Consider the following 13089-nt stretch of genomic DNA (forward strand, 5'->3'; position numbering starts at 1 on the left):
GGAGAAAGTTCCTTTTCTTCTTATTTCTAGAGTAGGGGGAAAAAAGAGAGAGACAGACAGACAGACAGACAGAGAACACTAAATATCGTCTTGTCCAAGGATAAACCTCCCTTACCTGGAGCAGTAGCTGGCATGTAATAGGGGCTTAATGTATTTTGAACAAACATTAATTTGAAATTAACCTTATGATGAATTCTCACTCACAGCTCCTATCTGTACACTGGGGGAAAAAAAAAACAATCACTTATCTGTTAAATGCTATGTAACAGACATTGTCTTTATATATGTAATTAGTAATCATTCCTTTAGAAGTATTATACACAATAGATGGTATTTTTAGCATCCGTTTAATTGGTGAGGCCTTTGAGGCATAGGAAAATCGACCAACGTCCCAGGTCCCATAGCTGCTAGGGACAGCTGAGACGGACAGCCAGAGCAATCCCAGTGTCTGTGGTTAGACCACCAGCTTACTTTGCGTCTGATAATTTACGGGGATTCAGTAGACAGAGATATGTATTCAAAAATGAAGACATCCATTTTGGTTTAGAGCTTAACCAAAATTCTCACTTAAAATTTCTAAAAACATTCCAACGGGTTTTAGTATTTACAATAATCCTATGAAGGGGAAGTTATCAACCTTATTTTATTAAATAAGAAATGGGGTCAATGTCATTTGTGGCTTAAGATGATAACCAGTCATTCAGACATCATTTGCTCCACAAGTGGGTTTGGGGTTTTGAGCATCTATTACACAAGCCGCCCTACCCCAGACCCTGCAGGAAGTGTAAGGAGTGGTACCTTCCGAACATATTATCTGTCAAATCATAGATGTACACAAACCAAGTCTTACGTACCACTACCTTCTAACTCACTCTCATGTCTAATCATAGCCGGTGTGCAATAAATAAATAATTATTTATGTGAATTAATTATTAAATAAATAGATGTGGTAAAAATAAAAATAATTTATTTTAATTAATTATTAAATAAATAAATGTGGTAAAAATATGAGGCTCAGTCCTTTTCCTTGAGAAGTTTGTGATGCTGTTAAAAGACTACGATCAAGAAAATAAATATCTAGAGTCAAAAAAGACACACACGCTCTAGATATATCCTTAAAGAATTGAATGGCTAGAAACTTCATTGGATTATAATTATCCAGTTGCCTCTGTGGAAGAAGTGGGAATCACATGAGATAATAAACCCTATATCCTTGGTTAGTCAGAAATTATTTAGGAGGGTGATTTTCAAACTAGTTCTATCAGGAGGCCCCTCTGCCCAGAGATTATGTTCTGATTCCTTAGGTCAGGTTGATGCCAGAGAAGCTGTGTTTTTGCAAAGCACGGCTGATAACACTTATGATCAGGTAGGTTTGAGGAACATTGAAGCAGAAAGATGAAGCCTTTTAAGTTGGATAAAATCACTGAAAAAGATGAGAAAGAAGGCTTAGAGAAGTTTATAATATTACAAAATTTTTCTTCTTCCCTCCCTCTCATTCAGTAAAGTAATCTTTCAGAAGCTAGAAATATTGGGCAAAGAATCTTTCAAAATGTGTGTAGGTTTAAGTACGTAGGATTAGTATTAGCATTCATCCATTTATGTTCTGAGTCTTTTTTAAAATTTTTAAAATTTTATTTTATTTTTGATACAGAGGGAGACAGAGCATGAGGGGGGAGGGTCAGAGAGAGAAGGAGACACAGAACCGGAAGCAGGCTCCAGGCCCTGAGCTAGCTGTCAGCACAGAGCCCGATGTAGGGATCAAACCCACAAACGTGAGATCTGACCTGAGCTGAAGCCGGAGGCTTAACGGACTGAGTCACCCAGGTGCCCCTCTGAGTCTTTAATTAATACTTCATATAAGTGATTTTAAACTTAGGACAGCGCTCACCCTTACAGCCATCCATGTCTTCTGCCCCCACCCCCCACCCACACACCCTAACTATTGGTGTGCCAGGCTGTAGATATTCAGTCTCAGGGATCTCACAATCTATGTGAAGGAAGACAAGTAAATTGAATACTGTCACTATAAGGACTCTTATGAGGTTATGCAGAAAAATTTGTGACCTTACAATTTCATACTAATGCATGACCTCACAAAATCATTTTGCCTTTCTTTTAGCCACCTTGAACTAGAAAAACAAATGGATATAAAAACTAAATAACTCTATGTAGTAGGGTTTTTAAACCTCCAACAAGAAGGGCTTATCTGTAAATAACCATAAATGTTTCCTATTCAATGCAACAGGTGGTATTTTACACCCTCTTTATGGTAAGCACTGAATGTCCTGGCGTCTTTGAAAATAACCACCAATTCTCTGTAGGCAGAAATGTATTCTCTAGAGCTGTTTTTCCAATAACATTTATTTTAACAATAATATGCTTAGTCTGCTGTGAAAACACAACTTCGCTGATTAGGCAGCCAGCCCAGTCGAACACTGTTTGGGGTTATAATTGTAGCTATTTAATTGTTGAACAATCTCATAATAGCTGCAAAAGAATCCCAGTTTGTTTACATGTAGCAACCTAAAACTTGTTTCCTTCTCTTCTTCCCTTTTCCTCTTTAAACGAGAACTCAGGATGTCTAGCCTGAAGCCCCAGAGAACAATTAAGCCCCCTACAAAACGAATCGGGGCTAGGAGTCTCCCTTTTGGTTAAAGTAAGGAGCTGTTGCCATGATTTGTTTTAATTTGATAAACAGAGAGAGCTGTTCTGTTCTGAGACCTCTTTCCCCCCACTCAGAAAAGGGGTGTTTATGTACAGCTGTGGGGAATTACTCACAAGAGGTTTAAACAGTGGAAAAAGAAAACATCCTCTTTTCTCTTTGGACCCACCCGGCCCACCAAGGTTTACGGACCTAGCCAATGAAAAGATAAGATTACGGTTCACTGAAAACTCCTCTTGGAAAACGGAGACTCAGACTCCATCAGGAGAGTGACGGGATTGAAAGGGCTGACAAAGTGGCCTTAGCAGCAGCAAGGGGGTGGCAAGGCAGCTTCCGTGGGAGGGGCTTTGTCTCAGAGACAGCGTGTAGATTAGATACCAGCATAGACACAGCCAGTGACCAGCGTTGTATGAAAATGTGTGATGGGGTGAAAATATGGCACTATGGCTTCTGCAGGGTCATTAAACTCCCCCTTAGCCAACAATGAACGAATCTAGATATTCCTACTCTTATTTCGTACAAATGTCAGCTAAAGAATAGAATGGCCTCTTTCCAATTTTCCCTCAAATAACCTCTTTCTATGTATTTTATTTAATTCCTTTGATCTGTGCAAAATAGAAGCAGATAATTCAACTGAGAAAGGTGGTCAAAATACCTCAGGGCAATCTACTCTGCAACACCTTGAAATGAGTGGTTAAAATTGCAATAAGTTAATCACTAGCTATGCCATATATATATATATATAACATCAAGAGTTATGTTTTGTGGGTAATTCTTAAAGATAGTAAGTATTAACCCACTTGCTAAGACTTATAGGCAAACACATTTAATGTTATGAACAGGATGAATTTTGAGCTTTTTAAGTATGCAGAATATGCTGTTTCAGTTCTCAGGACTTTGAGAAGTGAGATATGAAGTAGAGTCTGACTAATAAATAATAAATATATTTTTGAAGGTATAGAATCAAGCTATAATGTTTTGTAGCTTACATTTTACCTACTCTAGTTAAAGGCAGAAAAGAGAAAAAACAGGATATTTTATGCTTGTTTCTTAGAGTAGAATTCAAAAAGTAACATCTCTCAAAATACCCTTATGTAGGAGCACCTGGGTGGCTCAGTCAGTTAAGCGTCCAACTTTGGCTCAGGTCAAGATCTCATGGTTCATGATTTTAAGCCCTGTGTCAGCTCCTTGCTGACAGCTCAGAGCCTGGAGCCGACTTCGGACTCTGGGTCTCCCTTTCTCTCTGCCCCTCCCTGACTCATGCTCTGTCTCTCTCTCTCTCTCCCTCTCTCTCTCTCAAAAATAAATAAACACTTAAAAACTTAAAAAAATTATATATCCTTATGTAGAACTATAATGGCTATATATTTCTGAAAAAAAAAAGTTAAAAAATGTTCCTATGTTCGTGGCCTAGTAAAACTGAGCTTTATTAAATCTTCCTTGAACTGTTGAATATAACAGTTCAATAAATGACATAACTGAGAACCTCTTAAAATATTTGTATGCCAGCTTTAAATATTTTCTCCAAATTGTTGTGAAGAGGTCAATGTAAGAATGATATCCTTTAAACATTTTTTAATGTTTATTTATTTTTTAAAATTTTTTTAATGTTTTATTTATTTTTGATACAGAGAGAGACAGAGCATGAAAGGGGGAGGGGCAGAGAGAGAAGGAGACACAGAACTGGAAGCAGGCTCCAGGCTCTGAGCTAGCTGTCAGCACAGAGCCTGATGCGGGGCTCGAACCCAGGAACGTGAGATCTGACCTGAGCCAAAGCCAGAGGCTTAACCGACTGAGCCACCCAGGTGCCCCTATTTATTTTTTAGAGAGAAAGATAAAGACAGAGTGTGAATGGGAGAGGGCAGAGGGAGAGGGAGACAGAATCCCAAGCAGGCTACAGGCTCTGAGCTGTCAGCAACAGAGCACAGAGCCCAACACGGGGCTCGATCTCATGAACCATGTAATCAAGACCTGAGTTGAAGTCAGACAGTCAACCAACTGAGCCATCCTGGCACCCCAAGGATGATATTCTTAATTTGTCTCAGAATTTTGGCCACATTGGACTCTTAAAATATTCTTAAAATCTTGCTACCTCTCACTTGCATATTTTTGTAGAGTGACATGAAAATATGCTCAAAATCAAGATCTCAAAATTAATTTCATCCATGATTTCTAAGTTTATTCTGAATATTCCACTCAAATATGGGAACCCAAGTTATTTATGATAAACTCAGGTACTAGGTCATATATACGTGCTTTTGCTATTTTGGCAAATAATACAAGCAGAAGACTGTTAAACTGAACAGTTTTCTCATTTGAAAAAAGTCTTTCATTATTAACAGATTTTTTCTTTTAAAATATGACTTCCAAGAATATCGTTATGCGTATTTCACATGGATAGGTTTTCCTTAGAGTGTATGCAGTCATTAGGTAGAGATGGACTGAAATCAAACTAATCAGCAATAATGATAGTAGAGACCCCATAGAGCAGTTAGAGTTTTCCAGTCCTCCATTTTAATGATAACAAACACTATTTATTTAATTCCTTTAAAAAAAAAGACATCATGCATTGAGAACCATGTATGGTATAATTGGGAAACCCAAAAGTAATCATTGCCATGAGATTATTCCAGAGAAATGTTTGGTTTATGTGAATTAGCCAGTAGTTGAAGTAGACGGATGCACATTCAGTTTTCTTAAAAAAAAAAAAAAAATATATATATATATATATATATATATATATATCAAAGCCTTAACTTTCAATTTTTTGTCTTTTGTACTAAGAACTAAATGATTTTAAGAGACTCCTCACCCTGCTTCCTTCCCTTTCCTCCTTTCCTCCATTCCTTTCCTCCATTCTTACCTTTTTCTTCTTCCTTTTCTGATAAGCTTGTTTTTATATTTTTAAATGTTATTATTAAAATTATTTTTATTCCTCTTTCCAAAGCATAAGGTCTAGATTTCACCATTGTATTTCCACAGAGTTGTGAGGTCCAGCCTACCCAGCACATAATGGCTGCTCAAAAATATTTCTTGAGTGAAAATGAGTAAATTAAGTCACACGTGCTGATTGTAGAAAATGTGAGAAATATCCTCTGCCCTCCAGAAGTAGGATATGGAAGAAGAAAAGCCAGATGTTTGATTCACTGGACCTTCCACTGGTTTCTCAATTATCTGTCCAAACCCTGCCCTTGGGTTTGTGAGTGCCCTGAAGCCGTTTTTAATTTAGTTGTGTCCCTCTTTGAAGTCCACTGAGGAGCTGGGCAGAGCTATGGAGGATAACAGAAGCTACCCAAATAGAGGTAGCCTTTAAAACATAATTACCCCGGACTCCGTGGGCTTAAAAACAGTCCATTCATGGCTAGAAAATGAACATTATTTATCCAAAAGTTTGCAGCTGTTACAGTCTCTTGAGAAAACACAAAGACCTATCCATGCCAGGTTTTTTGCATTGCTTAACTTCAGTGATTCAGAGATAAAATCCCAAAATAGGCATTTATAAAGGCAAGGATGAGAGGAAGCAAAGGCTCAGAACTGGGGTTGGTACTCACTGAGGCTCGTTCTCAAACTACAAACCTATAAGCTATTTTTCTCTAATTTTGCCAGCTTGCCTAGGGGATTGTCTTGTGCCAGTCAAAACAGTCACAGGCATTTTCTGTACAATATAGTCTGCTCCGTCTATGCTGGTGGTTATTTCTGAAACACAGAGCAACGGAAACACTGAATCAAATAACGAAACCAGCAAACCTAAGCTCTCAAGTAAAAGAAGAAAACAAGAAAGAGGAGAAAATGTATTTTCCCAGGAATGTCCACATTTCTGCAGACTCAGTTTTCAAAGTGGATTTTCTTTGAATAGGGCTTGAATGTGCCAATGGGCTATTAGGATATAATACGCCACTCACAATTCTCCAAGAAAGGATCTCAAGTTTGTTGTAATTTCCCCCACTTTCCCAGAGATGGGTAGAGCCAAGAGGAAGGGGTGAAGGAAAGTGGGCAAAAGATTGTGAGAGCAGAAGAAAGGTTGCTGGATCCCATCCAGTGATCTTCAAAGGATAACCTCTTCCAAACACAGCAAACCTTCAGGGGGAGATTATGCAAAGCGCCTGCCTTCCAGCACCCCTGAAAACCGGCCACCCCCTCCATTCAGATTTGAGGATTAAGAAAACTAGAGGAATGAAAGCATCTATTTAGCTCTGGTCCATGTCAAGAATTGTTCTGGGCTGGATCCTATAGCTTTATTGGTGGTGTGACCATCTCTCTTGCCTTTTTTTTTAAATGGGGGTAGGGGACAAGCATCTGCATAATTTGATAGTTCTGTGTTTATTTTTTCAGCAGGGATGCTTAATTGTGTAACTCCTGACTTGGTTTGGTCTTGCCAAATGATAGAAATCAGAGCTGGAAAAGACCCATTAGGTCATTTTATCCTAACTCCTGCCAGCGAGAATTTTGCCTCTCATATGCAAGATGAGCGCCCACCCCTTCCCTTGGGAGATTAGCTTCTACAATCCAATTAGTCCATGCTGCCAACACATTTTCCCTGACATTCAATTTCCAATTAATATCATTGTTTTTCTTAAGTCCATTCTCACAAATTAAATGTTTACTTTCTCTTACTGTTTTCAAATTTCAATCCACTGATAAGTCTATTTCCTTCTTTCTCCCAAAACACACTCATTTGTTTCATTTATTTTTTCTAGAACTTTTAGTTTATTTGCACACATTTGTTATTCTTTGCACAGCTCTGGATGTCTTTGATACGAAGATAATGAAGGCTTTTATTTTCCCAACTTGGCACATCTCATTAAGAAGCATGTATGCAGTAGAAGTAACCAGAGAGTTCGGACACTTCAACTTTTTCATAAAATTCAGCCTTCTTCAATATTTTGCTCCTATTTTCCAGAAGGCTCTGGAAGAGCAGTTAGTGATTTGAGATAAGAGCAACTTCTAATGTCTCAGCTTGTGTGTGTGAGTGTAATATTTTCTGCTGTTGAAATCCTGGCTCAGATGATCAGCTGAGATAAGGCAGGCAGAGATAAGAAGTAGAAAGAACAGGAATGCCACAATAATGAACTTATGCAGAGAAGAAACCCAGCCACCCACTGCGAAACCTCAGTCCCTGAAGAGATGGACCCTTTCTAGGCTGCAGTGAACCACTGTGGGCCAGAGTGGCCCAGGCATGGGTGTGGTAGCCCTCTCTCTGAAGGGGGCTTTCCCCTACTGGGATTTCACTTCCTCATTGCCTAAGGACCTGGCTTTGCTCCTGCGTTTCCTCTTCTCCGTCTTCTGATTCTCTGGCCTTATTTTGGCCAGGAGATCGCATTTGCTTGTCCAGTTTATCATAGAAATGTATTCTCCTACTCATGACCTCTTCCCAGCCTGCCGGGTTAAGGGAGTGCCCCTTTTTCTTGATCCTGCCCTCTGACTAATTTCTCTCTTGCTGCTCCTCCCTTTCCTGATGACCCAGTACAGACACCTGCCCAAACTCCATTTTTCTCTCTACATCTCCAGTTATTTGGTTGTCAAGACTGTCCACTCAAATGTGACCACTGGCTTGGCCACAGGCCATGGCCCTGACCAAAGTAGCTGTCTAGCGCCATATCCCAATTTCATGTCATCCACCCTCTTCTCACTCTGCTCCAGCCATGCTGGCTTTTCCTTCATTTCTGTCCTGTGCTAGCACTGACATCTTTTCCACTTGGGGGTCATCCTGTTGTTCCTTCTGCACATCTTACTCATCAAGTCACAGCTTACATGGGACTTAGAGAGATAGTCCCTAAGTACCTTTCCCTGGACTGAGTTGGGTCCGTTGTTATACTCCATCATTTAGCCCTATAGTTGCATGGATAGCCCCTCCCAAAAATTGTGGGCAGATTTTTATGTAATTGCTAAGTTATTTGACATTTGTAAAACTCTATGACATGAGGACAGGCCCATGATTACTCATTTCTGTTTGTGTGTGCTCAGTTAGGTGAGCACTTCAACCATGATAGCAAAAAGTAGAGAGTAGAACAAAAGTTAGGAAAGTCAGTCAGCCCATTATTGATAATCAGTTGTTTCAACCTATATAATTCTGTATTTTTATTTATGCTTATAAACATATAGGTTTGGCTTGCATAAAAAAATTGGCATTATCCGGGGCACCTGGGTGGCTCAGTGAGTTAAGTGTCCAACTTTGACCCAGGTCACAATCTTATGGGTTTGTGAATTCAGGCCCTGAGTCGGGCTCTGTGCTGACAGCTCGGAGTCTGAGGCCTTCTTCAATTCTGTGTCTCCCTTTCTCTCTGGCCCTCCCCTGCTCATGCTCTGTCTCTCTCCCTAAAAATAAATGAACCTTAATTTTTTTTTTAATTGGCGTTGTGCAAAATTATGTCAGGTATTGTGTGAGGTCTTTTTTTTTAAATTTTAGGCAAGAGAGACACTGTACTATTTTTACTTGAAAAGGGACTTTTTTGGGGAAAATACGGAGCTCGTATAATTAATGAAGAAATGGAGGAGTATGCCTGGTACACAGATAAAACTCAAAGAGCATCAAATGTAGGCAGTAGGAGCAATGCTTTCCTGATGCTTGACACCCCTATGCCATTGCTCCCAGACACTGCGGGAATTCCTAGGCACTATCTTCGGCTCCCACTGCAGGGACACCACATTAGCTGTCATGAATGAAGTCCAGCCATTCATTTGTTAGCAACTTTCTTAAACTTCAAAGCCCAAGACTATAAGGCTGCTTGGCCAAGAACTGACTAGTTAAATGAGACCTGTTATCTGGATCAGGCAAAGGATGTCCCACCTTGCACACAGACATTTTGAGGTAGAGAATGTGACATCTTCAACGCCTCATGTAATGAGTTATTCCCTCCCTTAAAAAGGAGAGGAAGTGAATAACGGGCATTTCTCTAGCATCAAATCTACCAAACCAGCCAATAGAGAAATTAATGAACACCAACTGCTAAACCTTAGTTATCATGCTCAGGATATGCTGTTCCTAATGGTTGAGGCATTATTTTGCTTCATGATCATCTCCTGTGTTGCTCTCCATATTATTAATTACGTGTTTGTTTATTTGTTTGTTGAGGAATCTGTATTTCTGAAATCCCAGAGGTATTAGGCTGATAACTTAGAATTATTCCATTGGTTCCTTTGGCAGCACAGGTTGTTGTGATATTGTCTTGGCCAGGTTCCCTGGATTCTGAATCAGAGATCCTGATTCTTGTGGAGGAGATACATTGGCAGAAAAGTCCATAAAGAATAGAGTGAAGTAGAACATAGAAAGGCAAATGCAGACAAAGAAAGAAAGTGATATCAGATAAACTCTAGCCTTGCCTTGATCCATAGAGGAAGGTCTTTGAATCCTTATCCACTTAGCTGTGTTGTCTTGTTGGAGGTAAGGGGGTAAACCTTTAGATACAACACTAGTCAGTCATTGGCTCTGAGTTGCCCCCAGGGGTTGGCATAACTCTAGCTGGAGCAGAGAAGCATCCTCTCAAGAAAAGGGGGCATTTGTGAGCCATTAGCAGTTGACCTCAGAGAAGCTGAGATTGGGATATGCCAGCAGATGGAAGCGGGGGTGGTCTGAGAGAGACATCACAGTATTTACTATAGATCTCTTCTATCTAACCTCTGGAGCGTTTATTCATTTATTGTTTGTGTTTTCACACACATCAACAAAGAATGATCATTGTAAAGCTAACACTTTTGCTTTTTTTCTTGACTTTGCCAAGGGGTAAAAAAATGTTGTGACAACATTATGCCAAACCTCTGGACAAAAAGACACAATTAAAACAGCTGAACATTTTGCTTAAACAACCCCAAACATATGGACGCTTAGGAGAACACAGATAAATAATGAACTTATGATTTTATTCTCTCATCCAGATGTTGACCATTACTTTAAGACAGGAAAGTGAAAAATAATGAACTGTGGTCACTTTCTGCAGAATCAGTTAGTGCTTGCACACAGGCCCTGAAATACTGGAATTGAGATTTATTATTTAAAAAAAATCTATGAGATTAATATTTTTAATAACAATTTCAATGTTTTCTTTTAAGTCCTCTGCATATTTACTCATTTAATTGCCCAAAAATACTCCTTGAAAATCTAGGCATTATTATTATCCCTGTGTAACACTTTGGGAAACTGAGGCACAGATAGGTTCATAACTTCATTAAGGGCATGCAGCTAGTAAGTTACAAAGCAGGAATTTTTTTTTCATCACTGCTGGGTGTGTCAAAATGATCTCAGCATTTCCTAGCATATTGCAGTTCACTTGGACTCTGAATTAGAGGGTCAATAATCAAGTCATTTTCCTTTGTAAATGTCTTATTTTCAAATCTATGCATTGGAATCTCAAAGAGAAGTAGCCCTCTGCCCTTTGTAGGTAAAGTGACCTACCATCAGCAGGGTGAGCTCTAACCTAGTGGTAGTGACTCCTGCACGGAACCTATTGAGGGTACCATTCAGCTTCCCCCCATGAACAATGAGTGGCTCATAGACCAAAAGTAGGCAAATTAATTGGTCAATCCAGGAAATGAACATTAATCTTTTTGACAACTTAGCTGATACTGTGTCAGATACTCTGATGAAGAAGCTATTTTGCTACTGGGTTTTGGAGTTTGCCTCATACCTTTTCTTCTTGTTTTTTGGTCGAAGATCACATTTTCTATGTCATAGGTGTGGACGCATCACAGAAATTGGGGCAATCACATGATGGATCTCATTTACCAGGCAACAGCTGAATGGTCCAAAAATGGGCATGTGACATAGTAGGACAAATCAATTTCTCCCCCAGAATTTTTCTAACTGAATTTGGTTGGAGAAAACTCCTTTTTCATTCATTAAATCTGTGAGAATGTAAGCTCGTGCCTGGCTGTAGTTTTGTTTTTAACCCCGTGGGGATGGTTAGCTGAAATAACAGCTTCTTGTAAAAAGAGGCAAATACAGAAGTTAGAGTGATAATCTCATGGTTTGAATCCAGAGATTCAACTGTGGCATCTTGTTTGTTTCGTTTCGTTTTTGTGGTTGGATTAACTTAACTAAATTTTTCTTGTCTTACACTCCCTGCATTTTACAATCAAAGCATTGTGCATAATACACAAATATTATTACTAATTTACACAGAAACTTCCTGAGTTAGGTATTCTTATTGTTATTTTGCAAATATGAGAACCAAGACCCAGAGAACTGATGTCATTGGGCCAAGGTTGCACAACTAGCCAATAAGATACAGATGTTGGATTCTAATTTTCTCAGTTCAAAAACATTAGCGAGGTGCTATAACTCTTAGCAAAACCCTTTAATAATAATAATAAAACACAATTGTTTATCAACACCTAAGAGGTCCTGACATGAATCACAATAGGGATTTTACCCATATGACAATCATGGTTGGTTGTCTCTTCCTTGTTCATCTAGGACTCATGGCTAGCTATTCTTTCATCCAGAATGGTTAGTATAAATATAAAGTTCAGGGAGTGGAACAAAATGAAATAATCATAAAAGTTTAAAATTTTTGAAGGATTTTTTAAAACCACGTGTGTAATATCATACAATTAGGATTTGGAGCAAAAAGTAAAAATGCATCCTTTCTCATAGTGTTGTTTACAGTTCAGGGAGACTTGGAAAATTGATGGTGATCTACTGATTTTAATGATGTAGTTAGTCAGAAATATAGGTTTTTAAACCCTAAGATACATTGCACATTTTGTCATATGGCAGAACTGGCTGATAGATATTTTTCATTCTTTTATTATGTAGAAATGAAGAAATCCCTTTTCAAAATTATAAGATGAGAAAATAAGACATTCTCAGTTTCATGATGACTTCACACAAATAGAATAAGAATTTTAAAATATATTTTATCTTCCATTTGTATCACTTATTAATGCTTATTGGAAGAGCCCTTATGAATCCTCTAAGACTGGGTCAAAGTTTTACTGGCTCTAAAATGCCCTCCCCTAAATCTTAGGTATTAGGTTTTAAGAGTTAGGGAAACATGAGGAAGTAGAAACTCAGAGAAAATTACTGTATATGGAGAAATGTGCAGTAGGGAAATTCTACTCTATTTCTGATCTTACTGATTTCCTTTGGAATTGATATTTCTCCCATTCATTTTACTACTTATTGAGCATATAACACATGCCAGGGTTCCTGCTAAACACTGGAGATGCAATAGTGATACATGCAGGATGATAAAATAGGAGAAACAAGTACTAATGTGAGGACGTAATTTTTAAAATTTAAGGTAGCTTCCATACAATTGTGCATCTGATGCTAACATTCTTTGTCCTCTGAATGTCTCAGAGTGGCCTTTTAGTTATGTGAGTGAGTGACAGTAAGTACTGGGGGCTTCAAGATGACTGCAAAAGGATTATTTGTGGGTCATAGAGCTAATCTTAAACTATCTCTGTGATTCACCATTAGAAAAACTTTT

The sequence above is a fragment of the Suricata suricatta genome, chromosome 15 (genome assembly GCF_006229205.1).
Source record: "Suricata suricatta isolate VVHF042 chromosome 15, meerkat_22Aug2017_6uvM2_HiC, whole genome shotgun sequence".
Classification (NCBI taxonomy): domain Eukaryota; kingdom Metazoa; phylum Chordata; class Mammalia; order Carnivora; family Herpestidae; genus Suricata; species Suricata suricatta.